Source organism: Microtus pennsylvanicus, chromosome 13 (genome assembly GCF_037038515.1).
Source record: "Microtus pennsylvanicus isolate mMicPen1 chromosome 13, mMicPen1.hap1, whole genome shotgun sequence".
Taxonomy (NCBI): Eukaryota; Metazoa; Chordata; class Mammalia; order Rodentia; family Cricetidae; genus Microtus; species Microtus pennsylvanicus.
In genome coordinates, this window is record NC_134591.1 from 54,280,772 (window position 1) to 54,293,909 (window position 13,138).

The 13,138-nt window shown below is 40.5% G+C and overlaps 1 protein-coding gene across 3 annotated transcripts in view; it reads right to left on the minus strand.

Moving 5' to 3' along the window:
* The window catches only part of Nfyc (nuclear transcription factor Y subunit gamma), a 73,690-nt gene that overhangs the window by 49,175 nt on the left and 11,377 nt on the right, over positions 1-13,138 (minus strand). Inside the window, exon 1 of one of the 3 annotated variants that reach the window (XM_075944924.1) lies at positions 6,091-6,380. The exons of 1 other annotated variant lie outside the window; for it this stretch is intronic. The gene's annotated coding sequence lies outside the window, so the exon portion shown is untranslated. Of the gene's footprint in view, positions 1-4,513; positions 5,146-6,090; positions 6,381-13,138 lie in introns of those variants that run through there. One more of the 3 variants, XM_075944923.1, reaches the window with a different exon arrangement.

The following is a 13,138-nucleotide window of genomic DNA, read 5'->3' on the forward strand; positions in this document are numbered from 1 at the left end:
AGAATGAAAAGCTTGCGCTGGCATGCAGGTGTTATGCTGTTGCCTTGTTTGACTTCTTTGCAATGCACAAAAGTCACCCAGTTCTGAGACACCTCAGCCAGGTGGGCACCATTAGCTTCCTAGCTGAATCTCAATTTTCAGAACAAGCAACTGGCTGAGGCAAGAGATTTTCAATTCCAAAAGGGATACCAAGCCTGCTGCTACAGCAAACGTTCTAACCAACAGACTCCATGTGTAGATTACTGATCCTCCTCCATGGCCTACTTCTCTGTTCTGTGTCCTGTACAGGTGCACCAAAAAGAAAAGAAACATGAAAGGGAAACACCACCCAAAGGAATTTAAAAAAAAAAAAAAGCACTGAATTGAGTGGGAGTAAAAGCTCTTGATCTTACACAGGCCAGTCCCTAAAAAGCTGAGCTCTTAATAGAGCCCCAAATCTCTGTCCTCAGTTGTTCCAAGAAAAACTAGACTTAGATCCCATGACTGCAGGGGGCAGCAGATATTCTACAGTGCTTGCCTAAATTATTCCATCAGCCTAATTTAGCCTTAATGAAACTGTGGGAATAAGAATGGGCAAAATAATCTGATTCACCAAGATGACCATGATCTGCTTCAAGAATGCTTTCTAGGGGGCTGGAGAGATGGCTCAGTGGTTAAGAGCATTGCCTGCTCTTCCAAAGGTCCTGAGTTCAATTCCCGGCAGCCACATGGTGGCTCACAACCATCTGGAATGAGGTCTGGTGCCCTCTTCTGGCCTGCAGACATGCACACAGACAGAATATTGTATACATAATAAATAAATAAATATTTAAAAAAAAGAATGCTTTCTAGGGGCTTCAGAATGTAGCTCAGTAGTAGAGGACTAACCTAGCCTTATAAGACCCTGGGTTTGACACTTAGTACTGCAAAAAGGAAAAGAAAAATGGGGGGAATCGAGCAGAAATAATGCCTTTTAAATTCCTGAAGCCCCCACAAAAGAATACCAACTTGGGTTTTTGGTTTCTTTGTTTTTACTCCTTTTTAGGTTTATTTATTTTTTATCTTGTATGTATGCATATTTTGCCTGCACTTAAATAATAAACACCACATACATGGCAAGTGTCTGCAGAGGCCAGAGAGGCCCATTCTGGGGATACAGGTGGTTGTGAGGCACCATGTAGTTGCTGGGAACTGCACCAAGGTCCTCTATAACAGCAAGTGCTCTTAACCACTGAGCCATGTCTCATCCAGCCCCAGTATACAGCTTCCTGAAACAGTGGCATAATCATATTTTAGGAACAAAAAGCCCAGTCACCAAGGCTGCTGCTTTCAAGCATACACTGCCAGGGAACTGAGATATTACTTAGCTAAATCTTACTGTCTGAATTAAGTTTGCCAATGCACACAAAAAAGAAGCCAACAGCCAGGTGGTGGCAGCACACGCCTTTAAACCCAGCATTCAGGAGGTAGAGGCCAGCCTGGTCTACAGAGCAAGTTCCAAGGCAGCCAAGACTGTTATACAGAGAAACCCTTTCTCGAAAAACCAAAAAGAGGCCAACGTCAACACTGACTGACCATGCCTGAGAAGAAGTAACAATAGAACAAGAAATCAAAAATCACCAAGTATCAATGGAGAAGGGGGAACAATTCTAAAAATAGGTAACACTAGACATATAAAATAGGTGTGAAAGACCTATCACTTATGCTACAGAAGCTTCACACAGTAACAACTGTGTCAAATTTACGTTCATGCTTAGATTCTTACAGGTCCTATCTTCTTTTTAAAATCCTCATTTCAACATTTACTTGCTCACTACTATTCTACAAACTGTAACTACTTCTCAAGCTCCCAAATAATTGCAGACAGAAAGATCATATAACACAGCGAACAAAAAGGCTCCAGTGTACTTTATAAATATTTGGCACACAAACTAAAATCTGTAACCTCTGCTAAGCAATCAGCAATAATTACAACTTACCCATATTAAAAGAAAATGCACATCTCAGTACCCATTCAGAACAGGCTCTCAGTCTTTATTCTGAGAAGCTCCTAAGTTTAAAGATGTTTTTAAAAGTATTCAAATTTTTTAAAAGGCCAGATGGTTCAGTGAGTAAAGCATTTGCCAGGCAAGCCTGAGGACCCGAGTGTGATCCGGAAATCCATGTATTAGTGACTATCTATGATCTTCATGTATGCAGTAGCTTGCAGATACAAATGTGCTTACATACGTGCACACATATTTTAAAAATAAAACAAAACAAAATGCAGTCTTATCACTTCATCCTATTCTAAAGTCCTTAATTTGTTTTGTTTTTTTGAGGCTCCTCATGTAGCTTAGGTTAGTCTTGAACTCCCTATTTGATAGATAATGACCTCCTGAATTCTCTGGATGAGACCCTTAATTTTTGACAAAAGGGTTAAATTCCTTCATGAGAAATCTTGAAAATCTATGATGGTTCAATAATTGAGATTAACACATGTATTGAATAAATAGGATACAGCTGGTGAGATGTCTCGGCAGGTACTTGTTGAGATCTGAGTTTAATCTCTGAAACCATGACAGTTGTTAAGAACTGACTCCTGAAAGTGGTCCTCTAATTCCCATACATATGCCATTTTATATGCATGCCCACACTTAAACACACACACATACGCAAAGTAAAAATTAAAAATAGAATCCTGTTAGCACAAGTAGGAATATGTAAGTGAAGGAATCAAACATTATTTTATAAATCTATCACAACACCAACATTTATTTCTTTGATGTTATACCAATCTCCATAAACATTTTAAGTCTCTCAATTAGCCTTCATCAGTAACAGGCAATATTTATTCATTAATTCATAATGCGCAGAGAATTTAACATACAGGACCTCATTCAAGACTCACCACTGAGTAACATGCTGCAGGGGAGTTAGCTCAGTAGAGCATTTGCCTTGCAGATACAGAGTCCTACTTTCCATCCTCAGTCCTGAGACCAAGTGGTGTACACCAGTAATCTCAGCACGCAGGAAGCAAAGAAAGGTCAAGAGTTCAAGGTCATCCTTGACTCCACAGAGAATCCTAGACTTGGCTGGACTATCGCAAAATAAAAATAAGGTGGGGGGGACAGCAGATAAAAAGACCCTCCTCCAAGACTTTTAACCTAAGTTGGGCCCACAAATTACCAAGGTGAAATGAGAGAACCCATTGCTGAAACTGTCCTCTAACCTATAATACGCACCAGGGCATGATCATGACCCCACACACACAATAAATAAAATCTAATAAAAAATTTCAAGAAAGGAGAAAAAAGTGGGGGGAATAGTTCAGTAAGCAAGTATGATCAGGCCTAGAGACCTGAGTTTGGATACCCAGCATCCATGTCAAAACGTCAGGCATGGTGTTACAGACCTGTTTGTAACCCTGTAACTGGGAGGCAGAGAAAAAAGGATACTGGGGACTCACTGGGTAACCACTCTAGCCAATGTAAGCTCCAGGTAAACTGAGAAATCCTGTCTCAAAAGAAAAAATAGTGGATGATAAAGGAAATCACTCAAGGTCAAGCCCTGTTCCAAACAAGTGAAAGCACATGCACACAACCCACAAACATTTATAGTCCTACCCTGCAAACTGCTACTTTTAGGTCTTTTTTGAGACATTGGCTGGTCTTGAATAACCTTGCACTCCTGGATCCTCCTGGTTCCCCACACCCAAGTACTGAGAGTACAAGTACGAGTCAGCACGCCTGGTTTTTGAAGCACTAGGAATCAAATCCTGGCTGTTCTGTATGTTCGACAAGCACTCTACCAATTGAGCGACAGCCGCAGCCTGTTAGGTCCCATGTTTTTAATAAGTTGACTCTAAACAGATGACTTGCCTGTGGGACCTGAACACAGGACTCTTATTTAAATAGTTTATATTGTAGTGTCTCAAAATACTGTCTGCCACCAGAGTGAACAAACTAGCTCTATCCAAGCCTCCCTCGCCCTTATCCCTCCTGCCACTTCCAGGAGTTAGGGTTAATTCCATAAGGATTTTTGCTCTTTCTGGATATAAAGTTTTCCTGCTTTGTCTAAAAAAATGTTCTCAAGTCTAATGTGTTAAATGAGATTTGTTAAGTGCCATTCAACAAAGTATCAAATTGAAGGATCCAAAAATGCCATTCAACATCCAGGAAACACCTCAGCTGCTTCAAGGTTCACAAAGGGTTCCTGTGTGTGTTTTCACAGGCACTGGGTGACCTCAAAAAGATGGAAAACTTGGCTAGATGTACTAAGCAACTAACTCCTCCACAAAGTTCCAAAACATATAGAGTTTTGTCTCAACCTCCTATTTTTCCAGTTTTATCCCTCTGCTCCAGGCCTCTCTCAGAGCCAATAAGGTCACTGATACCTTCACCTGTTTTTGTAAAACAACATACAACTTGAAACAACTAATATACACCAACAGCATACACGAAATATATTTAAATTAAACAGCACTTAAAATAAATATAACACACCCTCCTTTCTCTTAGGACTTAAAATTCCCCCAAACTGAGCATTTTCTTACCACCAGCATTCCAGTCCTCCAGGAGTTTCAACTACAACACTTGAGCACCTGGAACACCATTCTCCTCGCTGAGAACCCTCTAGATCCACACAGTAACAGAGGAGCAGGCGATGAATTCTCAATCTGTTAGGTAATTCACTCAACTATCCTATCAGAAGGATTTAGTAAATGTTTCCTGTGGGTGGAGGGTGAGAAAGAAATGGGAAGGGAAGAAGAGAACGAATACAGGCCTATTACTTATGAACTCTGAATCTAAACTCTAACAGATTCCTAGGAACCACTGGACTAGAACACCCAGAAGTACAGTCTTTCATCTTAAGAGAGCTTTTCAGTTCAAATCTGCATAAACAAACTTTGTCCTTCAATCTTTCAACTTCACGGCAGTTTTTCAAGGTCACTTTTCGGAGCAGCGACAGAGGCCTGCAGTCGGAAACTTGGGCTGTTTATCCCACTCCCTTGGAAGTGTCTAAACCTAAACCCCAAAGGATCCTCTCAGGTAAATCCTTTCCTCAAGAGGAAGTAAGGGAAGGCAGATCAACACCTTCCAAACTTCTCCTCTAGCCAGGCCTGCTCCCTTCCCCGTCCAGAGCAGCTGCTGCCTAACTGCTCTATACTCAATCTGCAGCAGGAATGTTCCAATGACCTTCATTCAGTATTTGCAAATAAAGAGAAAAACAAAGAACTGCTTTTTAAAAACCAAGCGTACAACGGATCTTAGTACACAGAACTAATGATTCCACTATTCACAAGAACTGACTTGTTACTGATTAGCAACCTCCATTAGCTTCATATCCTTAAAGAAGGGGGTAAATATCAAGGGCAAAAGGCTACCTACACTTTTCACTTTTCTAACCACAAACTGCAGGTAAGTGCCTTAAATATTTCATACTGAAAACAAAAGAATTTTGCTTGAATCATTTTAAAGAACCAAATCAACAGCTGACAAAAATGATAAGCTTGTCAATTCAAATTTTAACTGGCCTCTAAACTAATCAGCACATTAAACTAACATGAACATTTTACATCAAAGACTTACTCAATTGATTCCTATTATAATAAGAGAGGCAGACAGGTAGATCAAGAAAGTTATAGAATTTCAGGCTGGCATGGGGGCCTTCCCTATCAGAACCTGTATCAGTTACAAATCATATTTTCAAACAAATGAAAGAGCATTAATGTTGCTTCTATCTCTAAAAACATGTGTGACAACAAAGTGCATGGAAATAGAAAAACTCTTAAAAACAACTCAGCTTATTCTGAAGAAAAGCTTCAGTGCACTTGAACAAAGGAAAATTATTTGGAAAACAGTTAAGTTTACCCAATGCAAAGACAGTGCTTTGCTTCTGTATGCCCATGAAAAATGATTAGCCCTTCTTGCATCTGTCTTGTCGATATTAAAGTAGGAAAACCATAGTTGAAGGACATGCAAAATCTAAACAGAGCAAGGTAATCTAGGTGCACCGGGAAGGTATGCATGGAATGTAAAGTGGCCATTTTCTGAAACAGTGCAACTTGCCTATACTCTCTGAAGCTAACAGTCTCTATCATCTCAACACGAAACAAAGAATTAAACTTACCGAGAACTGCATTAATTTTACATGGAGTTATTTATATCTCCTCGGACAGGGAGAATTTAAGTCACTCCTATCCTTCCCCCTAAAAAAGGAACGGAGGACAAAAGGCAGCAGAAGATGCAGAAACCTGAGTCTGGAATGTCCACTCCAGTGAAAACCCGAACAGCTGTCCTCCCACCCCCCAGCAAACTATTCGCCATTTTTCTTTGTCTTTCAGCTGACCCCTGCCTCAGTGAAAAACTCTGAGGCTCCAATGAAGCCTGCAGCCTCCTTCCACTTTAACAGTCAAAGGCATTCAATCTAGCCTGCTATTTGACACCAAACCTTGCCTCCAAAGCTGTCCCATTGGCTGAGCCGTTTTATCAGCTAAGACTACAAAGCTGTGATTGGCTGTTCACGTCATCAGTTACCTCCTTTGTACACTTCCTGTTTTAAAGTTACCTTGAGAAGCAGAACAGGGGTCAGATTCTTCACTTCAAACCCAAGAACTTAAGGAATGGAAATAGTCAGCAAATGTACACAGCAGACACTTATGGTCTCATGCGCTTCAAAAACGGAGGAGGGCAAATTTAGAATTGTTCTTAAAAACCAAAGGAAAGGGTCGCCACATTTCCCACCCAAAGGATTTCCTATTGGCTACAGAGTTCCATTTAAAAAACTGAAGGTAATTTCACTGCTTCTGATTGGCCATGAATAGTGTCTGTAAGATATTGCTACAGTAATCTATGGCAGTAAACCAGAGAAGCAATGGGCACAAGGTTGGAAAGTTGTGACAATCTACCTCCAGGTTTCTACTGACCATTATTATCAGAAGAATAAAACCAGGCAGAGTTAACCAAGAAAAAAACTCAGCCTTCTCAATAAATCAAAGTGAAGCTGTGACCATCCGATAGTCTTCTGGATTTCTAAAAGGTGCCTGTCTTTGTATTCATGGTAATTTTTAAAGCACAGATTATTACCAAGGCGATGCATTTTATTTTAAAATACTAATAAATCAAAATAGGAAGATTTGGGGGTAATGTATGAAGTTAGTGGCACAGACAGTGGCATTTCAAAAAAGCCCACTACAATGCTCCATTTCAACGTACTGAAAATGTGATGGAGGGGGGATTTGCCTTCTATGACATCAGAATGCTAAAGCAGGCATGCAAGCACATACCTGTAATCCCAGTTAACTAGCAGAGAGGATGGTGCAAAAGAATTCAGAATTCCAGTGTGGTCAACATAACAAGACCCTGGTTGTTTGTTTGTTTTGTTTCTGAAATAAGCAGCAGGAGTGAGCTCAGGAGAGATTAATAGCTTTACTTGGCTCACTATTGTTTCTGGAAACGCTAAGGTACTGAAGGTCACCAGGGGTAACCTTCAGAGTTACCTAGAGATTTTGGACTCTACAACCTAGCTTTTATTTGTTTGTATTTTTTGTTGTCGTTGTTTGGGGTTTTTTGTTTGTTTTTTGAGACAGGGTTTCTCTGTAGCTTTGGAGCCTGTCCTGGAACTAGCTCTTGTAGATCAGGCTAGCCTAGCACTGACAGAGATCCACCTGCCTCTGCCTCCCAAGTGCTGGAATTAAAGATGTGCGCCACCACCGCCCAGTTTACAACCTAGCTTTTAATTACAACACAGACTAAGCTTGAGTCCCAGTTTGGTCATCTGTAATACACTCTATATACACTGTAGGAACTAAATGTGTTAATATATATAAAGAACACTATGCTGTACTTGAATACCCATTGAAAAAATATTTAGTACTAACTGCCATCTAACTCTACCTTCTTGTTTCTTACAGAGGACACCATGCAGAAAGAAAAAAGACTTGTGTTAAGGCCCTACAACTATTCTGTGGTAATTTCTCTTCTATGCCCTGTATTCCTGCAGCAAGCAATCCTCAGCTGTAAAGAACTGTGTAAGAGGACTCCCAGCTGGACCAAAAAAAAAAAAAAAAAAAAAAAAAAACAAACCTTGGTTTTTAAGCCGGAAATCCAGGCCTTTCACCACCAATCACAGCTGAGGTCTGGTTATTGTTCTAAAGGTCTGCCTTTCAACTCTGTTTTTTGATGTACCAGATTAAACCAATCAAGTCCCTTGCTATTCTGTGAAGGTCTTGAGCATAGTTTGTATTAGTTCTTGGCAGTTTACAAGAAAACATTTCAACTCCTATTTCTCATCAGCAGTCACCACAGTAGAATTCAAACCACAGTGGGAAGAGAACACAAATTATCCTTGAATTTCCATTTGGCAACCTGACCCATTCACTTTCTCTAGCTGATTCTACCTTAGCCTGATTCCCTAGCTGATACTACCTCTGCCTAAGTACCTCATGGGTTATCTAGGACTCCATTCTTCCCTGACCCTGCATCTTGGCAGTCCTCTACACCACACAATTGCATCTATTCGTCCTAAAAAACACTCTCATCAGTAACTCAGGTTACTCAGTTCAAGCTTCAGTGCTCTCACAGAAGGGTGAGAACGCATGTTCTTGGCCAAAACACTAATTTCTGAATTGTAGCTACCTCCTTAATAGCTGTTTGATCTTAGCCAAGTTACTTAGGCATTCCTGAGCTTATTTCTTCATGCTGAAAGTGATAAAACAGTATTTACTCCCAGGAGAGCTGAGATAAATACAAGCACTAAGCAAATCTGGAATTTGAAACTCAATAAATATCTAAACATACATTTTACTATATTGCTTTATACACACTATAATTTATTTTTAAAAACATCTTTATTACCACAAAAGAGATTCTTCAAAACAGCAACTGTGTCTTTCTACATGTATTCCTGATGCTCAGCATCAATACATAAATCAAGTGCACTTGTAATCCTAGTACTCTGGAGGCAGAAACAGGAGGATTTCCATCAGTTAAAGGACATCCTGGCTGCACATAGTAACCACCAGGCCAACCAGAGCAGCACAACAAAATCCTGTCTCCAAAAAAATCAAGTCCCTCCTACCTCCTGAAAACCAGTCTTGACTTTAGCCACAATAGCAATAATGGGATAGTGAGAACTGGGAAAATTGCAGAGTGAATATCCTATCTAAAGGGGCAAACGCTATCAGCTCTAATAACAATGGTCATGTAGGAATACTGGTCTAGTGCAAAGTGAACTCCAGATTTTTTAAAGACACAAAAGTCAGATTATTTTAATGTCAAACCTTTGTATTTTGATGTGTGTTTCAAACTGTTTAAAAAAGCCGGGCGGTGGTGGCGCACGCCTTTAATCCCAGCACTCGGGAGGCAGAGGCAGGTGGATCTCTGTGAGTTCGAGACCAGCCTGGTCTACAAGAGCTAGTTCCAGGACAGGCTCCAAAGCCACAGAGAAACCCTGCCTCGAAAAACCAAAAAAAAAAAAAAAAAAAGTTATAAGCAAAAAAAATTTTTTAAAAAGTTATAAGCAAATCAGCCGGGCATGGTGGCCCACACCTTTAATCTCAGCCCTAGGAGGCAGAGGCAGGCACATCTCTTCAAATTCAAGGTTAGTTTGGTCTCCACAGTGAGTTCCAGGCCAGTCAGGACTACAGATAGCGAATCTCAAAAAAACAAAAACAAATAAGCAAAGGAAAGAAAATCTGAAGCTTTTTACTGCGTTACAGCTTCTGATACAAATCTTTCCCAACTTAGTTCTAAACAACTATTAACTCCCCCCCCCCAAATAGCACCACCTCAAGGCTTGTTTGTGTTTTGTTTTTATAAGTGTCAACATATTTTCAGAAGAGAACAGAAATAGTTAAACCTGATGGTATAAGCCTGTAATCCTAGCTACAGGCTAAGGCAGGAGTATGATAGGATAAAACCTCCTAAAAAAGTAAGAGAAGCCAGGTGGTGGTGGCACACGCCTTTATTCCCTGCTCTCGGGAGGCAGAGGCAGGTGGATCTCTGTGAATTCGAGGCCAACCTGGTCTGAGTTCCAGGACAGGCTCCAAAGCTACAGAGAAACCCTGTCTTGAAAAACCAAAAATAAAAAATAAATAAAAAACAAACCTTTAATCCCAGCACTCGGGAGGCAGAGGCAGGCGGATCTCTGTGAGTTCGAGACCAGCCTGGTCTACAAGAGCTAGTTCCAGGACAGGCTCCAAAGCCACAGAGAAACTCTGTCTCGAAAAACCAAAAAAAAAAAAAAAAATGAGCTGACTAGTAGTTCAGTGGTACGGCACTTCCTACAAACACACACAGGTTCGATCCTAACTACAAAACAATAACGACCACCCTAACAAGATCCTTATCTTCATAAAATTATCTTCATAAAAACATGCAGCACTGGTGCTTAGGAAACGGTTACTTGGGCTACACAAAGAAAATCTGTTTGGAAAAAAAATGGTTATTCAATGAATGAATGGGAGGGAAGGACCTTTGATAGATGATAAATTCTAAATTATTCTATTAAAAAAAAAACCTACAGTCTCAAAGCCAGTCTAAACTGCAGGGGGCCAGCCAGGATACATCGTGAGACTCTGCTAAAATTAAAACACACAAGGGAGAGGTGCAGGTACAGATTAACCAAAGCATAAATTGAGACCAATGGATGAAAAATTATTCTGGAGGAACTTACTTCAGCTCTCAGCTGTCCAAACATGGGGACAAACTGCCTGGAAAGCTATGAATGGGACTGTTAGTCACAGGCTGTCTCTACACTTGACAAGAATATGTAAAGAGAAGAAAAAGAACAGCAATGTAGAGCAGCACACAAAAAAGCCCAGACTTTGCACCTAGCAGATTTAGACTCCAATTCCTTACCATCACAACTGTGTAGCTGATGCCTCAAGCTAGTTACTAAACTCCACTGCAACCAGTCTCCTGTATTACAACAGCTTACAGAGTTGGAAGATTAAAATCATTTTTTTTTCTTCAACAAATACTTACAGGCATAGGCAGTACTAAGCCCTGAGTCTCAAACCAGACACAATGTCTGTCCTCAATGGGATTAAACTCTATTGTAAGAAATTTAACCCAGGGATCATGATGCCATGTTAGTTACAAGGACATACACACAGTGCTAACAGGAGGATACACAGAGAACCTCACCGTGGCCCTATTAAATGCCAGGCTGCTCAGAGGGCTTCCTGGGAGGAGTTAAGATCTCATAGAATAAGAGCCCTTGGTATGACAGCAGCCAGCGGTGAAAAATATGAATGGAAAGCCAAGCATGCTGATGTATACATGTGTGACCTCATCACTCACAAGGCTGAGGTCAGTCTGGGTTGAATAGTGTACTAGACCCTGCCTCAAAAGAGAGAAGGGGCCAGGCATGATGATACATGCCTTTAATCCCAGCATTTGGTAGGCAGAGACAGGAGGATCTCTGTATGTTCTGTGCCAGACCTGATCTATATACATTGAGTTCCAAGATAGTTAGGACTAAATAGGGAAAGCCTGTTTAAAAAAAAAGGGGGGGTGAGAAAAGGGGAAATAGCAAGGAGAGGAGAGGGAGTAGGGGAAGATGGAAGAAAAGAGAACTCTTTTTTTGAACCAGTAAGACTCAGTGGTTATGATGTTATTTTATTACTACTACCCCATGTATTGGCTGCAGAGTTCAGAGGACAGCTTCTGGAAGTAGGGTTCTCTTTCCGCCTGAGGATCTAATGATCAAACTTAGGTCATTAGGCTTGCAGGGTAAACACTTTTACCCACTCAGTCATTTTGATAGCCCAGAACACAGTAGTTAATGACACATGTAGAATAATATGCCTGTTACATGCTCAAAAAGAGATACTATTAATTATAATTTATTATCAATTAAATTGGATAACCTTTAAAATAATAATTTCTAACTGTGTCACTTTTGAGATATATCTCAGTCTCAGAAAAGTCCTTTCCCAGTATAGGCCCAGCTGTTCTGCACAGACTGCTCTAGAGCTCTCACCCAAGCTCCACTATACGATGGTCATAAGACACGCGTACAGAGGCTTGACTGATATCTGTAAAATAAGGAACTAGATTTCACTTGTTTACTATTCAGTAACACATTTTTGTAGAAGGAAAGATTCCAGGCAACTCTTTTAGGCTAGCCTTCCAAAACAGGTAAAGAGTTTAATGCACTAGCTGGGTGTGGTAGTTCATTACTTTAGTCCCAGCACTAGAGAGGCAGAGGTAGGATCTCTGTAAGAGGCCAGCCTGATCTACATAATGAGTTCCAGGACAGCCAGGGCTATGCAGAGAGATCCTTTCTTTAAGAAAGGAAGGAAGGAAGAAAGAGACAGGGAAAGAGAAAGTTTGCTGCACGTTTTCCTTTCTAAATTTAGTATTACTGAAAACATTAAATATCATCATTAACAAAATATTCTGCCTTCCAGATTACTGCCAACCAAGCACACACTGTTTCTTAAACTGTCCATTTCATAAGGAATAAGTTCTATGGTAGTGAGCCCCCTTGGGAGAGTAGTACTTTTTAAGACAGAAGTGACAAAGCATTCAACTGTGAAGATAGTATATACCTCTTAAGCCTTCATTCTTTAAAAATGGACATCATACACATTCTTTTTTTTAAAAAAAAAATATTTATTTATTTATTTATTATGTATACAATATTCTGTCTGTGTATGCCTGCAGGCCAGAAGAGGGCACCAGATATCATTACAAATGGTTGTGAGCCACCATGTGGTTGCTGGGAATTGAACTCAGGACCTTTGGAAGAGCAGGCAGTGCTCTTAACCTCTGAGCCATCTCTCCAACCCCCCATCATACACATTCTTAACACTGAGCAAAGAATCTCACTTCGCCAGGCTGTGGTGAATCATCCCTTTAATCCCAGCACTCGGGAGGCAGAGGCAGACGGATCTCTGTGAGTTCGAGACCAGCCTAGTCTACAGAGCTAGTTCCAGGACAGGCTCCAAAGCCACAGAGAAACCCAGTCTCGAAAAAAAAAATGAATAAATAAACAAATAAGCAAAGAATCTCATTTCATACAGCTACCTGGACACTTTGCAGCTTCTGAGTCTAGGAATTGGGGCAATTAAGTGCCATGAACAGCTTTAGAAACTTACAGCTTTTCACCAGTGACATGATAGAAAACATTCTATGTGGCCAGTTGATGGTGGTGCTCATCTTTAATTCCA